General features: G+C 41.4%; 1 protein-coding gene across 1 annotated transcript in view; it reads left to right on the top strand.

Moving 5' to 3' along the window:
- The window catches only part of MED12 (mediator complex subunit 12), a 588,898-nt gene that overhangs the window by 228,819 nt on the left and 336,368 nt on the right, over positions 1-23,711 (top strand). The window lies entirely within an intron of this gene.

Here is a 23,711-nt window from a genome sequence, read left to right as displayed (position 1 = left end):
TTTCTCCCTTTGGTTCAGGAGGGTCAATTCATGACTACCATTGACCTGCAGGATGCGTACCTTTATGTTCCTATTAACAAGGAACATTTCACATTTCTGAGGTTTGCCTTTCTGGACAAACACTTTTGCAGCCCTTCCCTTCAGCCTTGCCACTGCCCATCAAATTTTTATGAAAGTTCTAGGGGCTCTTTTGGCAGTGGCCAGATCTCAAGGAATCGTGGTGGCTCCGTACCTGGACGATCTCTTGGTTCAGGCGCCATCTTTTCATTTAGCAAAATCTCATATGGATACTCTTTTTTTGTCGATTCTTCAATTTCACGGGTGGAAAGTGAATCTGGAAAAGAGTTCCTAGGTGCCAAATACCAGGATATGTTTTTTTGGGAACGATCATAGATTCGATCTCCATGAAGATTTTCTTGCTGCTTTTCGTTCACTTCAGTCCTCTGAATGTCTGTCAGTGGCTCTATGTATGAAAGTAATTGTTCTAATGGTGGCTTCCATGGACATTTTTCCTTTTGCTTGCTTACATCTGAGACCTCTACAGTTATGCATGCTCAGACAATGTAATGGAGACCACTCTGACCTCTCTGAGGATACTCCTGGACAATCAGACGAGACGCTCTCTGTCCTGGTGGTTCTCCCAGAATCATCTTTCTCAGGGCACATGCTTCCTGAGACTATCTTAGGAAATTGTGACCACGGATGCCAGCCTGTCGGGCTGGGGAGCAGTTTGGTGTTCATTAAGAGCTCAGGAGGTTTGGACTCAGGAGGAGTCTTCCCTCCCAATAAATATACTAGAGTTGAGAGCTTTCTTCAATGCTCTGACAGCTTGGCCTCAACTGAGTTTGGTCCAGTTTATCAGTTTCTAATCGTACAATATCGCTTCTGTGGCATATATCAACCACCAGGGATGAACTCAGAGTTCCTTAGCCATAAAGGAGGTGACTCACATTCTTCAGTGGGCGAATTCTCACAATTGTCACCTTTCTGCCATTCACATCCCAGGGGTAGACAACTGGGAAGCGGATTTTCTGAGCAGGCAGACTTTTGATCCAGGGCAGTGGGCCCTTCATCCGGAAATATTCTCATTAACCTCCTGCAGGTGGGGAGTTTCGGAGTTGGATCTGATGGCATCTCGGCTAACCGGCAAACTTCCAAAATACGGGTCAAGAGATCCGCAAGCAGCTCTGGTCAACGATCTAGCGATTCCTTGGGACTTCGGTCTCGTGTACCTGTTTTCTCAGTTTGCCCTTCTTCCTCGGGTGATAGCCCGTTTTAAACAGAAGCAGGCGCCTGTGATTCTAATTGTGCCAGAATCTGGTTCGCGGATCTGGTGAAGATGTCGTCCCTTCCCCTTTGGAAGTTACCTCTGAGGAAGGACCTTCTACTTCAGGGTCCTTTCCTCCATCCAAACCTAGATTCTCTGAAGCTGACTGCTTGGAGATTGAATGCCTAGTCTTGTCTAGACTATTTTTTTCAGGAAAGGTTATTGATACCATGCTTCAGGCACGCAAGTCGGTAAATCGCAAGATTTACCATAACGTGTGACGTAAATACCTTTATTGGTGCAAATCTAGGGGTTTCTTTTGGAATCAGGTGAGAGTTCCCTGGATTGTGTCCTTTCTTCAGGACGGCCTGGAGAAGGGCTTGTGAGTCAGTACTCTGAAGAGTCAGATCTCTGCCATGTTGATTCTTTTGCATAAACGGCTGGCAGACTTGCCAGATGTTCAATCCTTTGTTCAGGCGTTGGTCAGAATCAGACCTGTGTTTAAACCTGTTGCTCCTCCATGGAGCCTTAATCTTGTTCTTAGGGTTCTGCAACAGATTCCGTTTGAGCCTATGCACTCTGTTGATATTAAATTGTTATCTTGGAAAGTTTTGTGTCTTTTTGCTATTTCTTCTGCTCATAGAGTTTTAGAGCTTTCGGCTCTACAGTGTGACCCGCCTTACCTTATCTTTCATGCAGATAAGGCGGTCCTTCGTACTAAATCAGGATTCCTTCCCAAGGCGGTTTCGGACCGTATTATTTATCAAGAAATTGTTGTTCCTTCGTTCTGTCCTAATCCTTCTCAGAAGGAACGTCTGTTGCACAACTTGGATGTGGTGCATGCTCTGAAGTTCTATCTGCACGCAACTAAGGATTTTTGTTAATCTACTGCCTTTTTTGTTGTATTCTCTGATAATTGGAAAGGTCAGAAGGCCACTTCTTCTACTCTTTTTGGTTGCGAAGTGTTATTCGGTTGGCTTACGAGACAGCTAGACAAGTCTCCTGAGAGAATTACGGCTCATTCCACTAGGGCTGTCTCTTCTTCTTGAGCTTTTAAAAATTAAGCTTCTGTGGAACAGATCTGCAAGGCGGCCACTTGGTCCTCATTGCATACTTTTTCCAAATTCTACCAATTCAATGTTTTTGCCTTGGCTGAGGCTTCGTTTGGGAGGAAAGTTCTTCAAGCGGTGGTGCCTTCTGTTTAGGTACGCCTGTCTTGTTCTCCCTCCCTTCCATTCTGTGTCCTCTAGCTTGGGTATTGGTTCCCACTAGTAATTGAATGGATTAGTGGACTCTCCATTCCATTGCAAAGAAAACTAAATGTATGCTTACCTGATCAATTCTTTTCTTTCCTGGCATGGAGAGTCAACGACCCGCCCTTAATTTATTTTTATGACGGTGTTTGTAATTTTTGTTTAAACCTCAGGCACCTCTATACCTTTGTGTCCCCTTCTCTTTCCATATTCCTTCGGCTGAATGACTGGGGGTTTATAGGAAGTGGGAGTAATACTTAACAGCTTTGCTGGGGTGTTCTATGCCGCCTCCTGGTGGCCAGGAGTTGAATTCCCACTAGTAATTTAATAGATTTGTGGACTCTCTATGCCAGGAAAGAAAATGATTTATCAGGCAAGCATACATTTTGATTTATTTTTTGGTTTAGTTTTTTTTGCCTATTGTTTTACAATATTTTTTGTCCAATGTTAGTGTGTTACATTCAATAAAAGTGTGGTTATTTTATTGGCTTGCAGTTTTTCAGTTCAGATTCTTTCATTAAATAGTTTAATTATGCAAAAAAAAATTTTTTTTTAAATAATTTGGACAAAAAAAACACGTTTTTGGGCCAAGTCATCCTGGATTTTTGGGTTTGGTCCAGAATTTCCATTTCGGTGCATTACTAGTTTAAATACAATCTATTAGAGGGATTTTCTAATTTTTCTCATTTATCTGTAGGTCCTTTATCCTCACCATGGAGGACAGTGTTGATTTGGGAGAAAAAAAAAATCTTTACCATTGGGGGATAAATACTAATATTGTGAGGAGGTTTGTGTGGTACCATCTCTTAAGGAATGGGAGAAGCCGGGGATTCCCTTTTCTCCATGCCCTAATTTTAAGTGAATGTTTCCATTCTCTGATGCTATCTTGGAGATATGGAATACTGTTCCTAAGGTGGACAGGGCTATTTCCACCCTACCTAAGAGAGCTACTATTCCTCTGCAGGATAGTACCTCTTTTAAGGACCCCATAGATGGAAAGATGGAAGGGTACCTAAGGAGAATTTTTCATCAACTTAGTCTTCTCTGGCAACCGGCTACGAGTATTGCGGCTGTTGCTGGAGCCGCCACTTACTGGTGTTACTCCTTATCTGACTTGATCTTGGAGGAGATTCAGGATCGGATTAAAGCTTTGAAGTTAGCCAATTCCTTTATTTGCGATGCTAATATGCAAGTCGTTCGCAGTTCTCAGGTTTCACTATTCTGTCTCGTAGGGCCTTATAGTTAAAGTCTTGGTCAGCAGTCATGGTTTCCAAGCCGAGATTTCTTTCCTTACCTTTTTAGGCAAAATATTTGTTTGGACCTGGTCTTGATTCCATTATCTCCACGGTTACTGGAGGTAAGGGTGCTTTTCTTCCACAGGATAAGAAGACTAAATCCAAGGGTCGTCAGCCCTCTAATTTTCGTTCCTTTTGTAATTTCAAGGGACAGAAATCCTCAGCTCCCTCCAAGTCTGATCAGACCAAGAGCTCCTGGAAGCCTGATCAACCTTGGAACAAGAACAAACAGTCCAAAAAGCCCTCATCTGACAATAAGTCGGCATGAAGAAACGGCCCTCTATCCGGGATCTCATCTTGTAGGAGGCAGGCTTTCTATCTTCCAGGAAGCTTGGATTCACAACGTCCCAGACCCTTGGGCAGTGGATGTTGTTTCCCAGGGATACAGGAAAGGCTTCAAATCTTGCCCTCCAAGAGGCAGATTCCTTCTATCAAGACTCTCTTCAAACCCCGTGAAAAGAGAGGCATTTAAGTTGTATAAGGGGCCTATCTTCTCTGGGAGTAATCATCCTGTCCCCCTTGCAAAACAGGTCTTAGGGTTTTAGTCAAATCTTTTCTTCATTCCCAAGAAGGAGTGAACCTCAACAAACTGCTGGGTCCCGTCCTTCAAGATGAAGACCATCAGATCCATTCTTCCATTGGTCCAGGACGGTCAGTTCATGACCACCATAGACCTGAAGGACGCATACCTTCATGTTCCGATTTGCAAAGAACATTTTCAGTTCCTGTGGTTTGCCTTTCTAGTCGAACACTTCCAATTTGTAGCCCTCCCTTTTAGTCTGGCTACAGCTCCCAGAATCTTTACGAAGGTACTGGGGGCTCTTTTAGTGGTAACTAGGACTCAGGGAATCGCTGTGGCTCCATCCCTGGACGATGTCTTGGTTCAAGCTCCATCTTTTCAGTTGGCAAGATCTCATACGGACTCTCTCTTGTCTCTTCTTCACTCTGGACAAGAGTTCTCTGGTTCCCCATACCAGAGTTTGTTTGTTGGGAACAATCATGGCCTCGGTGTCCATGAAGATATTTTTAACGGATCTGAGACAATCCTTCTTACTGCTTGTCTTTCCCTTCAATCCTCAGCACATCCTTCAGTGGCTCACTGCATGGAAATGATTGGTCTCATGGTGGCGACCATGGACATTATTCCTTTTGCTCGTTTCCATCTAAGACCTCTTCAACTATGTATGCTCAGACAATGGAACAGCGATCATTTGGATCTATTTCAAAGGATCTTCCTAGAAAACCACACAAGAGAATCTCTCTTGGTGGCTCTATCAGGATCATCTGGCCCAAGGCATAGGCTTTTTGAGGCCTTCTTGGGAGATTGTGACTACTGATGCCAGTCTCTTGGGCTGGGGAGCAGTTTTGGGTCCCTTAAGAGCTCAGGGATCCTGATAGCCTGAGGAATCCAGCCTTCCTATAAATATTCTAGAGTTGAGAGCAATCTTCAATGCTCTGATAGCGTGGCCTCAACTAGGTTTGGTCTGATTTGATCAGATTTCAAATCCTCAGAGAAAAGTGTGGAAAACAGCACCAAGAGATATGTGGCTTGTGGGGCACGGAACCCAGGATCTGCCTTATCCTGCAAACACTCCAAGCAATGAAATAATTTGTTCCAGCCACCGATAATTAAAAGACCTTTATTTCTTCATCAACTAGGGTCTTAGACAAACATACGTTTCAGGCCTGCTATAGGCCCTTAGTCATGTGTATATGACTGAGGGCCTATAGCAGGCCTGAAACGTTGTATGTTTGTCTAAGACCCTAGTTGATGAAGAAATAAAGGTCTTTTAATTATCGGTGGCTGGAACAAATTATTTCATTGATCAGATTTCAATCGGACAACATAACATCTGTGGCTTATATCAACCATCAGGGAGGTACAAAGAGTTCCCTGGCCATGAAGGAAGTCTCTCGCATCATTCAGTGGGCAGAGTCTCACAATTATCAGATTCCGACCATTCAAATCCCAGGAGTAGACAACTGGGAAGCGGACTATGTGAGCCAGGTGAGTGAGCCCTTCATCCGGAGGTTTTTCTCAGAGATGACCCTCAGATGGGGTGTTCCAGAAATAGACCTCATGGCTTCTCGCCTCAATACCAAGTTGCCCAGATACGGGTCCAGACACTCAGGCGTTTCTGGTGGCCGCATTATCAGTTCCGTGGGAATTCAGTCTGATTTATCTGTTCCCTCTGTTTACCCTCCTCCCCAGGGTTATACCTCGCATCAAACAGTAGTGGGCATTGGTGATACTAATTGCTCCAGCTTGGCCTCGCAGGATGTGCTTTGCGGATCTGGTGAAGATGTCATCCTCTCCTACATGGAGGTTGCCTCTGAGGGCGTACCTTCTATGTCAAGGTCCGTTCCTTTATAAAAATCTAGATTCTCTCAAGCTGACTGTATGGAGATTGAACGCTTAGTTCTGTCTAAAAGAAGGTTTCTTTCATGTAATTAGCAAGAGTCCATGAGCTAGTGACGTATGGGATATACATTCCTACCAGGAGGGGCAAAGTTTCCCAAACCTCAAAATGCCTATAAATACACCCCTCACCACACCCACAAATCAGTTTTACAAACTTTGCCTCCTATGGAGGTGGTGAAGTAAATTTGTGCTAGATTCTACGTTGATATGCGCTCCGCAACAGGTTGGAGCCCGGTTTTCCTTCAGCGTGCAGTGAATGTCAGAGGGATGTGAGGAAAGTATTGCCTATTTGAATGCAATGATCTCCTTCTACGGGGTCTTTCTCCTGTTAAGTGTAGTCAGTCCACGGGTCATCCATTACTTATGGGATATTAACTCCTCCCCAACAGGAAGTGCAAGAGGATCACCCAAGCAGAGCTGCTATATAGCTCCTCCCCTCTACGTCATACCCAGTCATTCTCTTGCACCCAACTAATTGATAGGATGTGTGAGAGGACTGTGGTTGTTAAACTTAGTTTTTATTTCTTCAATCAAAAGAAGAATCTACCTGAGTTTGTGTATGATCTTAGCGGACGTAACTAAGATCCATTTGCTGTTCTCGGCCATTCTGAGAAGCGAGGTAACTTCAGAACAGGGGACAGCGGGCAGGTTCACCTGCAAAGAGGTATGTTGCAGTATATTATTTTCTAAGGAATGGAATTGACTGAGAAAATACTGCTAATACCGATGTAATGTAAGTACAGCCTTAAATGCAGTAGTAGCAACTGGTATCAGGCTGATATGTATGTATGTTTACACTTAAGTATTTCTGGGGAATGGCACTTCACTGGGAAAATACTGTATACATATAACTTTTAGCCTAATCTGCAGTGTGAGCGACTAGCAGCAGGCTTTTAAATAACATTTCATAAATTATATTTTAAACGTTTGCTGGCATGTTAATCGTTTATTTATCTGAGGTACTTGGTGAAAAGTTGTTTTGGGCGTTATTTTCCACATGGCTGTCGTTTGTTTTGAATTAAAACAGTTTACTGAGCTTCCCTCACTGTTGTATTGTGAGTGGGAGGGGCCTATTTTGGCGCTTTTACTGCGCATTAGAAATTCAGTCACATTCTGCCTTCTTCTCCCTGCATGATCCAGGACGTCTCTACAGAGCTCAGGGGTCTTCAAAACTAGTTTTGAGGGAGGTAATCACTCACAGCAGACCTGTGAGACTGTGCTTTGACTGTGATAAAAACGCTTATATTTTCAATTGTTATCCGTTTTTCTGATATTAAGGGGTTAATCATCCATTGCTAGTGAGTGCAATCCTTTGCTAACTTAATGCATTTACTGTGAAAATTTGGTTTCTATAACTAATCCGGTTCATTGTTATTTCAACTGTGACAGTTTTTTGTGTGCTTCTTAAAGGCACAGTAACGTTTTTTATATTGCTTGCAAATTTATTTGAAAAGTATTTTCCAAGCTTGCTAGGCTAATTGCTAGTTTGTTTTAACATGTCTGACACAGAGGAATCTCTTTGTGCAATATGTTCAAAAGCCAATGTGGAGCCCAATAGAAATTTGTGTACTAATTGCATTGATGCTACTTTAAATAAAAGCCAATCTGTACATTTTAAGAAAATTTCACCAGACAACGAGGGGAAAGTTATGCCGACTAACTCTCCTCACGTGTCAGTACCTGCATCTCCCGCTCAGGAGGTGCGTGATATTGCGACGCCAAGTACATCAGGGCTGCCATTACAAATAACTTTACAAGACATGGCTAATGTTATGACTGAAGTTTTATCTAAATTACCAGAACTTAGAGGTAAACGTGACCACTCTGGGGTGAGAATAGAGTACGCTGATAATGTTAGAGCCATGTCTGATACTGCGTCACAAATGGCAGAACATGAAGACGGAGAGCTTCATTCTGTGGGTGACGGATCTAATCCAAATAGACTGGACTCAGACATTTCAAATTTTAAATTTAAGCTTGAGAACCTCCGTGTATTATTAGGGGAGGTATTAGCGGCTCTGAATGATTGTAACACGGTTGCAATCCCAGAGAAATTATGTAGGCTGGATAGATACTATGCGGTACCGGCGTGTACTGACGTTTTTCCTATACCTAAGGGGCTTACAGAAATTATTACCAAGGAGTGGGATAGGCCCGGTGTGCCCTTTTCCCCCCCTCCTATATTTAGAAAAATGTTTCCAATAGACGCCACCACACGGGACTTATGGCAGACGGTCCCTAAGGTGGAAGGAGCAGTTTCTACTCTGGCTAAGCGTACCACTATCCCGGTGGAGGATAGCTGTGCCTTTTCAGACCCAATGGACAAAAAGTTAGAGGGTTACCTTAAGAAAATGTTTACTCAACAAGGTTTTATATTACAACCCCTCGCATGCATTGCGCCTGTCACGGCTGCGGCGGCATTTTGGTTTGAGTCTCTAGAAGAGACCATTAGCTCAGTTCCATTGGATGAAATTATAGACAAGCTTAGAGTCCTTAAGCTAGCTAATTCATTTATTTCTGATGCCGTAGTACATTTAACTAAGCTTACGGCTAAGAATTCCGGATTCGCCATTCAGGCGCGCAGAGCGCTGTGGCTAAAATCCTGGTCAGCCGATGTGACTTCTAAATCTAAATTGCTTAACATACCTTTCAAAGGGCAGACATTATTTGGGCCCGGTTTGAAAGAAATTATCGCTGACATTACTGGAGGTAAGGGACATGCCCTGCCTCAAGACAGAGCCAAACCAAGGGCTAGACAGTCTAATTTTCGTGCCTTTCGTAACTTCAAGGCAGGAGCAGCATCAACTTCCTCCGCTCCAAAACAGGAAGGAACTGTTGCTCGTTACAGACAGGGCTGGAAACCTAGTAGGGGGCAGACTTTCTCTCTTCGCCCAGGCTTGGGCAAGAGATGTCCAGGATCCCTGGGCGTTAGAGATCATATCCCAGGGATATCTTCTGGACTTCAAAGCTTCTCCTCCCAAAGGGAGATTTCATCTTTCAAGGTTGTCAACAAACCAGACAAAGAAAGAGGCGTTTCTACGCTGTGTTCAAGATCTTTTGCTAATGGGAGTGATCCACCCGGTTCCGCGGTCGGAACACGGACAAGGGTTTTACTCAAATATGTTTGTGGTTCCCAAGAAAGAAGGAACCTTCAGACCAATCTTGGATTTAAAGATCCTAAACAAATTCCTAAGAGTTCCATCGTTCAAAATGGAAACTATTCGGACAATCTTACCCATGATCCAAAAGGGTCAGTACATGACCACAGTGGATCTAAAGGATGCGTACCTTCACATACCGATTCACAAGGATCATTACCGGTACCTAAGGTTTGCCTTCCTAGACAGGCATTATCAGTTTGTAGCTCTTCCCTTCGGGTTAGCTACGGCTCCAAGAATCTTTACAAAGGTCCTGGGCTCTCTTCTGGCGGTACTAAGACCGCGAGGAATAGCGGTAGCTCCGAACCTAGACGACATTCTGATACAAGCGTCAAATTTCCAAACTGCCAAGTCTCATACAGAGTTAGTTTTGGCATTTCTAAGGTCGCATGGGTGGAAGGTGAACGTAGAAAAGAGTTCTCTATTGCCACTCACAAGAGTTCCCTTCTTGGGGACTCTTATAGATTCTGTAGAAATGAAAATTTACCTGACAGAGGACAGGTTAACAAAATTTCTAAATGCTTGCCGTGTCCTTCATTCCATTCAACACCCGTCAGTGGCTCAATGCATGGAGGTAATCGGCTTAATGGTAGCGGCAATGGACATAGTACCTTTTGCACGCCTGCATCTCAGACCGCTGCAATTGTGCATGCTAAGTCAGTGGAATGGGGATTACTCAGATTTGTCCCCTATGCTGAATCTGGATCAAGAGACCAGAGATTCTCTTCTATGGTGGCTTTCTCGGCCACATCTGTCCAGGGGGATGCCCTTCAGCAGGCCAGACTGGACAATTGTAACAACAGACGCCAGCCTACTAGGTTGGGGCGCTGTCTGGAATTCCCTGAAGGCTCAGGGATCATGCACTCAGGAGGAGAGTCTCCTTCCGATAAACATCTTGGAATTGAGAGCAGTTCTCAATGCCCTTCTGACTTGGCCTCAGTTAGCAACTCTGAGGTTCATCAGGTTTCAGTCGGACAACATCACGACTGTGGCTTACATCAACCATCAGGGAGGGACAAGGAGTTCCCTAGCGATGATGGAAGTTTCAAAGATAATTCGCTGGGCAGAGTCTCACTCTTGCCACCTGTCAGCGATCCACATCCCAGGCGTGGAGAACTGGGAGGCGGATTTCCTAAGTCGCCAGACTTTTCATCCGGGGGAGTGGGAACTTCATCCGGAGGTCTTTGCCCAAATACTTCGACGTTGGGGCAAACCAGATATGGATCTCATGGTGTCTCGCCAGAACGCCAAGCTTCCTTGTTACGGGTCCAGATCCAGGGACCCGGGAGCGGTCCTGATAGATGCTCTGACAGCACCTTGGACCTTCAAGATGGCTTATGTGTTTCCACCCTTCCCGATGCTTCCTCGATTGATTGCCAGGATCAAACAGGAGAAAGCATCGGTGATTCTAATAGCGCCTGCGTGGCCACGCAGGACCTGGTATGCAGATCTAGTGGACATGTCATCCTGTCCACCTTGGTCGCTGCCTCTGAGACAGGACCTTCTAATTCAGGGTCCTTTCAAACATCAAAATCTAATTTCTCTGAAACTGACTGCATGGAGATTGAACGCTTGATTTTATCAAAGCGTGGATTTTCGGAGTCAGTAATTGATACCTTAATACAGGCTAGGAAACCTGTTACCAGGAAAATTTACCATAAGATATGGCGTAAATATTTACACTGGTGCGAATCCAAGAGTTACTCATGGAGTAAGGTTAGGATTCCTAGGATATTGTCTTTTCTACAAGAAGGTTTAGAAAAGGGTTTATCTGCAAGTTCTTTAAAGGGACAGATCTCAGCTCTGCCCATCCTTTTACACAAACGTCTGTCAGAAGTTCCAGACGTTCAGGCTTTTTGTCAGGCTTTGGCCAGGATTAAGCCTGTGTTTAAGACTGTTGCTCCACCGTGGAGCTTAAACTTAGTTCTTAACGTTTTACAGGGTGTTCCGTTTGAACCCCTTCATTCCATTGATATCAAGCTGTTATCTTGGAAAGTTCTGTTTTTAATGGCTATTTCCTCGGCTCGTAGAGTCTGAGTTATCAGCCTTACACTGTGATTCTCCTTATCTGATTTTTCATTCAGACAAGGTAGTTCTGCGTACTAAACCTGGGTTCTTACCTAAGGTAGTCACTAACAAGAATATCAATCAAGAGATTGTTGTTCCATCATTGTGCCCTAACCCTTCTTCAAAGAAGGAACGACTTCTGCACAATCTAGACGTAGTCCGTGCCCTGAAATTTTATTTACAGGCAACTAAAGATTTTCGCCAAACTTCTTCCCTGTTTGTAGTTTATTCTGGACAGAGGAGAGGTCAAAAAGCATCTGCTACCTCTCTCTCTTTTTGGCTTCGTAGCATAATACGTTTAGCCTATGAGACTGCTGGACAGCAGCCCCCTGAAAGAATTACAGCTCATTCCACTAGAGCTGTGGCTTCCACCTGGGCCTTTAAGAATGAGGCCTCTGTTGAACAGATTTGCAAGGCTGCAACTTGGTCTTCACTTCATACCTTTTCAAAATTTTACAAATTTGACACTTTTGCTTCTTCGGAGGCTGTTTTTGGGAGAAAGGTTCTTCAGTCAGTGGTTCCTTCTGTTTAATGTTCCTGCCTTGTCCCTCCCTTCAGCCGTGTACTTTAGCTTTGGTATTGGTATCCCATAAGTAATGGATGACCCGTGGACTGAACACACTTAACAAGAGAAAACATAATTTATGCTTACCTGATAAATTTATTTCTCTTGTAGTGTGTTCAGTCCACGGCCCGCCCTGTCTTTTTTGAGGCAGTTCTAAATTTTAATTAAAACTTCAGTCACCACTGCACCCTATAGTTTCTCCTTTCTCGTCTTGTTTCGGTCGAATGACTGGATATGACCTGTGAGGGGAGGAGCTATATAGCAGCTCTGCTTGGGTGATCCTCTTGCAACTTCCTGTTGGGAAGGAGAATATATTCCATAAGTAATGGATGACCCGTGGACTGAACACACTACAAGAGAAATAAATTTATCAGGTAAGCATAAATTATGTTTTTTGGTTTTATCTAATGGAAAGGATTTGTTTTTGGTTAATGGCTTTATGCTCAACTATTCATTTTAGGAAATGAATTCTTTGCTTGAAAATATTGCTAAAGCCACAATTGAAGTATTCCAGCAATCTGCAGAGAGTGTTTCAACAGCGCCCCCAAATAATGCCCCTCTTAGCATTGCTGCACCTACCAGTGAAAGAATTACAGCTCATTCTACGAGAGCTGTGGCTTCCACGTGGGCCTTTAAGAATGAGGCCTCTGTTGAACAGATTTGCAAGGCTGCAACTTGGTCTTCTCTTCATACTTTTTCCAAATTTTCCAAATTTGACACTTTTGCTTCTTCTGAGGCTGTTTTTGGGAGAAAGGTTCTTCAGGCAGTGGTTCCTTCCGTGTAAAGATCCTGCCTGTCCCTCCCGTCATCCGTGTACTTTAGCTTTGGTATTGGTATCCCATAAGTAATGGATGACCCGTGGACTGACTACACTTAACAGGAGAAAACATAATTTATGCTTACCTGATAAATTCCTTTCTCCTGTAGTGTAGTCAGTCCACAGCCCGCCCTGTTTTTTATATCAGGTCTAAAATTTAAATTAAACTCCAGTCACCACTGCACCCTATAGTTTCTCCTTTCTCGTTTGGTTTCGGTCGAATGACTGGGTATGACGTAGAGGGGAGGAGCTATATAGCAGCTCTGCTTGGGTGATCCTCTTGCACTTCCTGTTGGGGAGGAGTTAATATCCCATAAGTAATGGATGACCCGTGGACTGACTACACTACAGGAGAAAGGAATTTATCAGGTAAGCATAAATTATGTTTTTTCATAGGTTCTCTGTTATCGGTCGTAGAGATTCATCTCTTACCTCCCTTTTCAGATCGACGATATACTCTTATATATATATATACCATTACCTCTGCTGATTTTCGTTTCAGTACTGGTTTGGCTTTCTACAACATGTAGACGAGTGTCCTGGGGTAAGTAAGTCTTATTTTCTGTGACACTCTAAGCTATGGTTGGGTGCTTTTTTTATAAAGTTCTAAATATATGTATTCAAACATTTATTTGATTTGACTCAGGATGTTCAACATTCCTTATTTTCAGACAGTCAGTTTCATATTTGGGATAATGCATTTGAATCAATCATTTTTTCTTACCTTAAAAAATTTGACTTTTTCCCTGTGGGCTGTTCGGCTTGCGGGGGCTGAAAATGCTTCATTTTATTGCGTCATTCTTGGCGCAGACTTTTTTGGCGCAAAAAATCTTTTCTGTTTCCGGCGTCATACGTGTCGCCGGAAGTTGCGTCATTTTTTGACGTTCTTTTGCGCCAAAAATGTTGGTGTTCCGGATGTGGCGTCATTTTTGGCGCCAAAAGCATTTAGGCGCCAAATAATGTGGGCGTCTTATTTGGCGCTAAAAAAATATGGGCGTCGCGTTTGTCTCCACATTATTTAAGTCTCATTTTTCATTGCTTCTGGTTGCTAGAAGCTTGTTCTTTGGCATTTTTTCCCATTCCTGAAACTGTCATTTAAGGAATTTGATCAATTTTGCTTTATATGTTGTTTTTTCTCTTACATATTGCAAGATGTCTCATGTTGCATCTGAGCCAGAAGATACTTCAGGAAAATCGCTGCCTGGTGCTGGAACTACCAAAGCTAAGTGTATCTGCTGTAAACTTTTGGTAGCTGTTCCTCCAGCTGTTGTTTGTATTAAATGTCATGACAAACTTGTTAATGCAGAAATTATTTACTTTAGTAAAATACCATTACCTGTTGCAGTTCCATCAACATCTAATGTTCAGAGTGTTCCTGATAACATAAGAGATTTTGTTTCTAAATCTATTAAGAAGGCTATGTCTGTTATTCCTCCTTCTAGTAAACATAAAAAGTCTTTTAAAACTTCTCTTTATCCAGATGAATTTTTAAATGAACATCATCATTCTGATTCTAATGATTCTTCTGGTTCAGAGGATTCTGTTTCAGAGGTTGATGCTGATAAATCTTCATATTTATTTAAAATGGAATTTATTCGTTCTTTACTTAAAGAAGTCCTAATTGCATTAGAAATTGAGGATTCTGGTCCTCTTGATACTAAATCTAAACTTTTAGACAAGGTCTTTAAATCTCCTGTAGTTATTCCAGAAGTTTTTCCTGTTCCTGGTGCTATTTCTGAAGTAATTTCCAGGGAATGGAATAATTTGGGTAATTCATTTACTCCTTCTAAACGTTTTAAGCAATTATATCCTGTGCCGTCTGACAGATTAGAATTTTGGGACAAAATCCCTAAAGTTGATGGGGCTATCTCTACCCTTGCTAAACGTACTACTATTCCTACGGCAGATGGTACTTCCTTTAAGGATCCTTTAGATAGGAAAATTTGAATCCTTTCTAAGAAAAGCTTATTTGTGTTCAGGTAATCTTCTTAGACCTGCTATATCTTTGGCGGATGTTGCTGCAGCTTCAACTTTTTGGTTGGAAACTTTAGCGCAACAAGTAACAGATCATGATTCTCATAACATTATTATTCTTCTTCAACATGCTAATCATTTTATCTGTGATGCCATTTTTGATATTATCAGAGTTGATGTCAGGTTTATGTCTCTAGCTATTTTAGCTAGAAGAGCTTTATGGCTTAAAACTTGGAATGCTGATATGTCTTCTAAATCGACTCTACTTTCCCTTTCTTTCCAGGGTAATAAATTATTTGGTTCTCAGTTGGATTCTATTATCTCAACTGTTACTGGTGGGAAAGGAACTTTTTTACCACAGGATAAAAAATCTAAGGGTAAAAACAGGGCTAATAATCGTTTTCGTTCGTTTCAACAAAGAACAAAAGCCTGATCCTTCATCCTCAGGAGCAGTTTCAGTTTGGAAACCATCTCCAGTCTGGAATAAATCCAAGCCTTCTAGAAAAGCAAAGCCAGCTTCTAAGTCCACATGAAGGTGCGGCCCTCATTCCAGCTCAGCTGGTAGGGGGCAGATTACGTTTTTTCAAACAAATTTGGATCAATTCTGTTCACAATCTTTGGATTCAGAACATTATTTCAGAAGGGTACAGAATTAGTTTCAAGATAAGACCTCCTGCAAAGAGATTTTTTCTTTCCCGTGTCCCAGTAAACCCAGCGAAAGCTCAAGCATTTCTGAAATGTGTTTCAGATCTAGAGTTGGCTGGAGTAATTATGCCAGTTCCAGTTCTGGAACAGGGGCTGGGGTTTTATTTGAATCTCTTCATTGTACCAAAGAAGGAGAATTCCTTCAGACCAGTTCTGGATCTAAAAATATTGAATCGTTATGTAAGGATACCAACATTCAAAATGGTAACTGTAAGGACTATCTTGCCTTTTGTTCAGCAAGGGCATTATATGTCTACAATAGATTTACAGGATGCATATCTGCATATTCCGATTCATCCAGCTCACTATCAGTTTCTGAGATTCTCTTTCCTAGACAAGCATTACCAGTTTGTGGCTCTGCCGTTTGGCCTAGCAACAGCTCCAAGAATTTTTACAAAGGTTCTCGGTGCCCTTCTATCTGTAATCAGAGAACAGGGTATTGTGGTATTTCCTTATTTGGACGATATCTTGGTACTTGCTCAGTCTTCACATTTAGCAGAATTTCATACGAATCGACTTTTGTTGTTTCTTCAAAATCATGGTTGGAGGATCAATTCACTAAAAAGTTCATTGATTCCTCAGACAAGGGTAACCTTTTTGTGTTTCCAGATAGATTCAGTGTCCATGACTCTGTCTTTGACAGACGAGACGTCTAAAATTGATTTCAGCTTGTCGAAACCTTCAGTCACAATCATTCCCTTCGGTAGCCTTATGCATGGAAATTCTAGGTCTTATGACTGCTGCATCGGATGCGATCCCCTTTGCTCGTTTTCACATGCGACCTCTTCAGCTCTGTATGCTGAACCAATGGTGCAGGGATTACACAAAGATATCTCAATTAATATCTTTAAAACCGATTGTACGGCACTCTCTGACGTGGTGGACAGATCACCATCGTTTAGTTCAGGGGGCTTCTTTTGTTCTTCTGACCTGGACTGTAATTTCAACAAATGCAAGTCTTACAGGTTGGGGAGCTGTGTGGGGGTCTCTGACAGCACAAGGGGTTTGGGAATCTCAGGAGGTGAGATTACCGATCAATATTTTGGAACTCCGTGCAATTTTCAGAGCTCTTCAGTCTTGGCCTCTTCTGAAGAGAGAATCGTTCATTTGTTTTCAGACAGACAATGTCACAACTGTGGCATACATCAATCATCAAGGAGGGACTCAGTCCTCTGGCTATGAAAGAAGTATCTCGAATTCTGGTTTGGGCGGAATCCAGCTCCTGTCTAATCTCTGCGGTTCATATTCCAGGAATAGACAATTGGGAAGCGGATTATCTCAGTCGCCAAACATTGCATCCGGGCGAATGGTCTCTTCACCCAGAGGTATTTCTTCAGATTGTTCAAATGTGGGAACTTCCAGAAATAGATCTGATGGCTTCTCATCTAAACAAGAAACTTCCCAGGTATCTGTCCAGATCCCGGGATCCTCAGGCGGAGGCAGTGGATGCATTATCACTTCCTTGGAAGTACCATCCTGCCTATATCTTTCCGCCTCTAGTTCTTCTTCCAAGAGTAATCTCCAAGATTCTGAAGGAATGCTTGTTTGTTCTGCTGGTAACTCCAGCATGGCCTCACAGGTTTTGGTATGCGGATCTTGTCCGGATGGCCTCTTTCCAACCGTGGACTCTTCCATTAAGACCAGACCTTCTGTCGCAAGGTCCTTTTTTCCATCAGGATCTCAAATCCTTAAATTTAAAGGTATGGAGATTGAACGCTTGATTCTTGGTCAAAGAGGTTTCTCTGACTCTGTGATTAATACTATGTTACAGGCTCGTAAATCTGTATCTAGAGAGATATATTATAGAGTCTGGAAGACTTATATTTCTTGGTGTCTTTCTCATCATTTTTCCTGGCATTCTTTTAGAATTCCGAGAATTTTACAGTTTCTTCAGGATGGTTTAGATAAAGGTTTGTCCGCAAGTTCCTTGAAAGGTCAAATCTCTGCTCTTTCTGTTCTTTTTCACAGAAAGATTGCTAATCTTCCTGATATTCATTGTTTTGTACAAGCCTTGGTTCGTATAAAACCTGTTATTAAGTCAATTTCTCCTCCTTGGAGTTTGAATTTGGTTCTGGGGGCTCTTCAAGCTCCTCCGTTTGAACCTATGCATTCATTGGACATTAAATTACTTTCTTGGAAAGTTTTGTTCCTTTTGGCCATCTCTTCTGCCAGAAGAGTCTCTGAATTGTCTGCTCTTTCTTGTGAGTTTTCTTTTTTGATTTTTCATCAGGATAAGGCGGTGTTGCGAACTTCTTTTAAATTTTTACCTAAGGTTGTGAATTCCAACAACATTAGTAGAGAAATTGTAGTTCCTTCATTATGCCCTAATCCTAAGAATTCTAAGGAGAAATCATTGCATTCTTTGGATGTTGTTAGAGCTTTGAAATATTATGTTGAAGCTACTAAGACTTTCCGAAAGACTTCTAGTCTATTTGTCATCTTTTCCGGTTCTAGAAAAGGCCAGAAAGCTTCTGCCATTTCTTTGGCATCTTGGTTGAAATCTTTATTTCATCATGCCTATGTCGAGTCGGGTAAAACTCCGCCTCAGAGGATTACAGCTCATTCTACTAGGTCAGTTTCTACTTCCTGGGCGTTTTGGAATGAAGCTTCGGTTGATTAGATTTGCAAAGCAGCAACTTGGTCTTCTTTGCATACTTTTACTAAATTCTACCATTTTGATGTGTTTTCTTCTTCTGAAGCAGTTTTTGGTAGAAAAGTACTTCAGGCAGCTGTTTCAGTTTGAATCTTCTGCTTATGATTTCATTTAAACTTTATTTTGGGTGTGGATTATTTTCAGCAGGAATTGGCTGTCTTTATTTTATCCCTCCCTCTCTAGTGACTCTTGCGTGGAAAGATCCACATCTTGGGTAGTCATTATCCCATACGTCACTAGCTCATGGACTCTTGCTAATTACATGAAAGAAAACATAATTTATGTAAGAACTTACCTGATAAATTCATTTCTTTCATATTAGCAAGAGTCCATGAGGCCCAACCTTTTTTGTGGTGGTTATGATTTTTTTGTATAAAGCACAATTATTCCAATTCCTTATTTTTTATACTTTCGCACTTTTTTTCTTATCACCCCACTTCTTGGCTATTCGTTAAACTGATTTGTGGGTGTGGTGAGGGGTGTATTTATAGGCATTTTGAGGTTTGGGAAACTTTGCCCCTCCTGGTAGGAATGTATATCCCATACGTCACTAGCTCATGGACTCTTGCTAATATGAAAGAAATGAATTTATCAGGTAAGTTCTTACATAAATTATGTTTTTCAGATAGGGTCATTGATACACTGATCATAAGGTCTGACGCACCTATCTCTCTTGGTGTGAGTCTCGAGGTTTCCCTTGGCACAAAGTGAGGGTTGTTTCTCCAAGAGGGTTTGGAGAAAGGTTTGTTAGATAGATCCTTAAAGGGAAAGATCTCTGCCTTTCGGTTTTACTACACAAGATGTTCGCTAATATTCCTGACGCTCATTCTTTTGTACAGGCGCTGGTCAGAATCAGGCCTGTGTTTAATTATGTTGCTCCTCCTTGAGCCTTAATTTAGTTATTCTTGTTCTTCAAGGGGCTCCGTTTGAGCCTATGCAGTCGGTTGATATAAAACGTTTTATATGGGAAGTTTTGTTTTTATTGGCTATTTCTTCTGCTCGTAGAGTTTCAGAATTATCTGCCTTATAGTGTGATCCCCTTATCTTATTTTTTGTGGGGATAAGGCTGTTCTTCGTACCAAATTGGGATATCTTCCTAAGGCGTTCTCTAACCGCAATATCAATCAGGAGATCGTAGTTCCTTCCTTTTGTCCTAATCCTCCTTCTCAGAAGGAACGTTTGTTGCACAACCTGGATGTAGTGCGTGCCTTAAAGGGATAGTAAACACCAAAATGTTATTGTTTAAAAAGATAGATAATCTCTTTATTTACCATTCCACAGTTTTGCATAACCAACACTGTTATAGAAATATACTTTTTACCTCTGTAATTTCCTTGTATCTAAGCTTCTGCAGACTGCCTCCTTATCTTAGATCTTACGACAGACTTGCATTTCAGGCAATTAGTGCTGACTTAAATAACTCCCACGTGCGTGAGCAAAATGTTATTTATATGAAACATATGAACTAACGCCCTCTAGCTGTAAAAAAACGTAAAATACATTCAGATAAAAGACGGCCTTTAAAGGGACACTGAACCCAAATTTTTTCTTTCGTGATTCAGATAGGGCAGGCAATTTTAAGCAACTTTTTAATTTACTCCTATTATCAAATTTTCTTAATTCTCTTGGTATGTTTATTTGAAAAGCAAGAATGTAAGTTTAGATGCCGACCCATTTTTGGTGAACAACCTGGGTTGTCCTTGCTGATTGGACAGCACCAATAAACAAGTGCTGATCATGGTACTGAACCAAAAATTTGCTGGATCCTTAGCTTAGATGCCTTCTTTTTCAAATAAAGATAGCAAAATAACGAAGAAAAATTGATAATGGAAGTAAAGTAGAAAGTTGCTTAAAATTGCATGCTCTATCTGAATCTCAAAAGAAAAAAATTGAGTTAAGTATCCCTTTAAGTGCTTAGAAATTAGCATATGAGCCTACCTTGGTTTAGCTTTCAACTAAGAGAACAAAGCAAATTTGATGATAAAAGTAAATTGGAAAGTTTAAAATTACATGCCCTATCTGAATTATGAAAGTTTAATTTGGACTTTACTATCCCTTTAAAGTTCTACCTCCAGGCTACCAAGGATTTTAGGCAGTCTTCTGCCTTGTTTGTGGTGTACTCTACTGCGACTAGTCTTTCCTTTTGACTGAGGATTGTCATTCGTTTGGCTTATGAGCAATCTCCTGAGAGGATTATGGCTCACTCTACCCGTGCCTTCTTGGGCTTTTAAGAACGAAGCATCCATGGATCTCTAAAGCAGCTACTTGGTCCTCATTCCATACCTTTACTAAATTTTACAAGTTTGATGTTTTTGCCTTAGCTGAGGCTTCTTTTGGGAGAAAGATTCTTCAAGCTGTGGTTCCTTGAGTTTAGGTCAGCATGCCTTTAGTTCTCCCTCTCTATCCATTCTGTGTCCTCTCTGGCTTGGGTATTGGTTTCACAACAGTAATGAATGGAATCGTGGACTCTCCATGCCATTGGAAAGAAAACAATATTTATGCTTACCTGGTCAATTCTTTTCTTTCCTGGCATGGAGAGTCCACGACCCACCCTGATATTCTTTAGGCGGTATTTAATTTTTCTAACCTTCAGGCACCTATATACTCTCTAGTGTTATCCTACCTTTTCCTTATTCCCTCAGCTGAATTACTGGGGGAGTATATGTAGTGGGAGGATACTTGAGCTCTGGCTGGGGTGTTCTTTGCCGCCTCCTGGTGGCAAGGCAGTGACTTTCCCAACAGTAATTAATAGAATTGTGGACTCTCCATGCCAGGAAAGAAAATAATTTATCAGTTAAGCATACATTTTGTTTTGGCTTTAGAGTCCTTTTAAGGCAACCCAAAAAAATCTATCTAACTTCCCAGTTCCTGATGCGGTTTCTAAGCTAAATAGTAAGGAAGTAAGGAATGGAGCAAACCAGTCATTTCCTTTGTGTACTTCACCAAATTAAAAACCATTTAGCCTTAACCCTCTGAAAAACTGGAGGTAAGGTGGACCATGCTATTTCCACTTTGGCTAGGGGGACTTCCATTTCTTTACAGGACAGTACTTCTTTTAAAGATTTGATGGACAGAAAACTTCCTCAGGGAAATCCTTTCAGGTTTCGCCCAGCTTTTAGTGTAGCCTGCGTGTCTGGAGTATGGTGTAACCACATCTCTGACCACACACACACACACACACATATGTGTGTATGTGTGTGTATGTATATATATATATATGTGTATATATATATATATATATATATATATATATATATATATATATATATATATATATATATATATATATACCCTGTATGTATGTATGTGTGTGTATATATGTGTGTATATATATATATATATATACACTAGGCGCGATAAGAGGGCAGTCTATGTTTAAAAAATATAAACCCCCAATAAAAATGTAAAATTACAGAAAAAATAAAGAAAGCTATATAAAATTAAAAAATTAAACCTAAATAAAAAATACCCCGTAATCTAATACTAAACTTTCAATAGCCCGTAAAAGGGCCTTTTGTAGGGCATTGCCCTAAGTAAACAGCTCTTTTACTTTTTTCTTTTAACAATTACCCCCTAACACTAAAACCAACCAACCCCCCCCAAAAAAAAAAAAAAAAACTAACACTAAAAAAACCTGATCTACCCATTTCCCCTAAATGGGCAGTTGTATGGACATTACCCTTAAAATGGCATTCAGCTCTTTTACTGCCCTTAAAAGGGACAATCAGCTCTTTTACAGCCCATTAAATCTTAAAAATAAAAAAACCCTAAAAAAATAAAATACTTAAACTAAACCCCAAATAGGTACTCACCGTTCCTGAAGTCCGGCGGAGAAGGTCTACTTCCAGGCGGCTCTATCATCTTCTATCATCATCCTGTGTGAAGGCAGCGCAGAGCGGAGGTGCGGAGCGGTCTTCCATGATGCGCGGATCCGGAATGGCAGTCTTCAGCGGCGTGGAGGTTCCTCTTCATCCGATCTCCGGCGTACACTAAAAATTGAATGGATGGAAGGTACCGCAATCAATTTGGGGTACCTTGCATTCCTATTGCCTGAAATTTTGAAATCAGCCAATAGAATAAGAGCTACTGAAATCCTATTGGCTGTTCAAATCAGCCAATAAGATTTCAGTAGCTCTCATGCTATTGGCTGATTTCAAAATTTCAGCCAATAGGAATGCACGGTTTCTAAATAAATATGGGGTACCTTGCATTCAATCTTTTGTGTGCTACAAACGATTGCATGAAGAGGAGCCTCCACGCCGCTGAGGATCTGTGCATCTGGGAAGCCAGCTCCGCACCTCCCCTCCGCCTTTGTTGCGGATTAAGATAGAAGATGGAGCCGCCTGGAAGAAGACTTCTGCCGGACTTCAGGAACAGTGAGTACCTATTTGGGGCTTAGTTTTAGTTATAGGTATATTTAGGGATATTTTTTTATTTTTAACATTAGGGATTTAATGGGCAGTAAAAGAGCCGAATGCCTTTTTAAGGGCAATGCCAATACAAATGCCCCTTTAGGGCCAATGGGTAGTTTAGGTTTTTTTAGTGTTAGGTTTTTTTTTTATTTTGGAGGGTGGGGAGCGTTTACTGTTAGGGGGGATTTAGTTTTTTTTTTTTTTTAAATGTAAAAGAGCGGTGTAACTTAGGGCAATGCCCTACTAAAGGCCCTTTTAAGGGCTATTGGTAGTTTAGATTAGGGGGTGTTCTTATTTTTTGGGGGGGGGGACTTTTTTATTTTCATTGGGATTAGTTTTCATTTATTTATTTATTTTTGATAATTTTGTTTATTTTTTTCTGTAATTTTAGAGTTTTTTATATTTTTAATTTTAGATGCTTTTTTTGTAATTTGATGTTATACTTAAAATAATAAATTCTAACTTAGTATTGGGGTTAATTTAGGGTGTCATAGGTTAGGGGGCTTAGTAATTAAACTAGTTATTTGCGACGTGGGGTTTTGGCAGTTTAGGGGTTTATTGCGATGTGGGGTTTGGCGATTTAGGGGTTAATAGGTTAGGTTTATTGCGATGTGGGGGTTGTCGGTTTATGGTTAATAAGTTAATTAGGTTTATTGCGATTTGGGGGTTGGCGGTTTAGGGGTTAATAGGTTACTTAGGTTTATTGCGATGTGGGGGTTGGTGGTTTAGGGGTTAATATTTTAATTATGTTATTTGCGGTTTAGGGGTTAATTACTTTATTATTTTGCAATGTGGGGGTTGGCTGTTTAGGTGTTTGTTAATACTTCGTGCGGGAGGTTAGGTTTTTTTTTTTTTATACTTCTTGTGGGTGGTTAAGTTTTTATTATTTCTTGCGTTTTTTTAATTGTTTTGTGTGGTTGCTTTTTTTTTTTAGGCTTCGTTTGCCTACGCTGCAACCAGGTAGATTCCGAAAATGGCAGGGTGGTGAAAGAATCCACCGCCTGCCATTTTTGGAATCCACCAAGATGCAGCTTCAGTGCATCCAGGTGGATTCTTTTGGCTGCCTCGCACAGCCAACATTCCTTTGAGGATGCATGCGCAACTGGCGACGGACACGTTACAA

Source organism: Bombina bombina, chromosome 1, assembly GCF_027579735.1.
Source record: "Bombina bombina isolate aBomBom1 chromosome 1, aBomBom1.pri, whole genome shotgun sequence".
NCBI classification, from domain to species: Eukaryota; Metazoa; Chordata; class Amphibia; order Anura; family Bombinatoridae; genus Bombina; species Bombina bombina.
The sequence above is the reverse complement of the archived record's forward strand: the minus strand, read 5'-3'. Positions and strand labels throughout refer to the sequence as shown.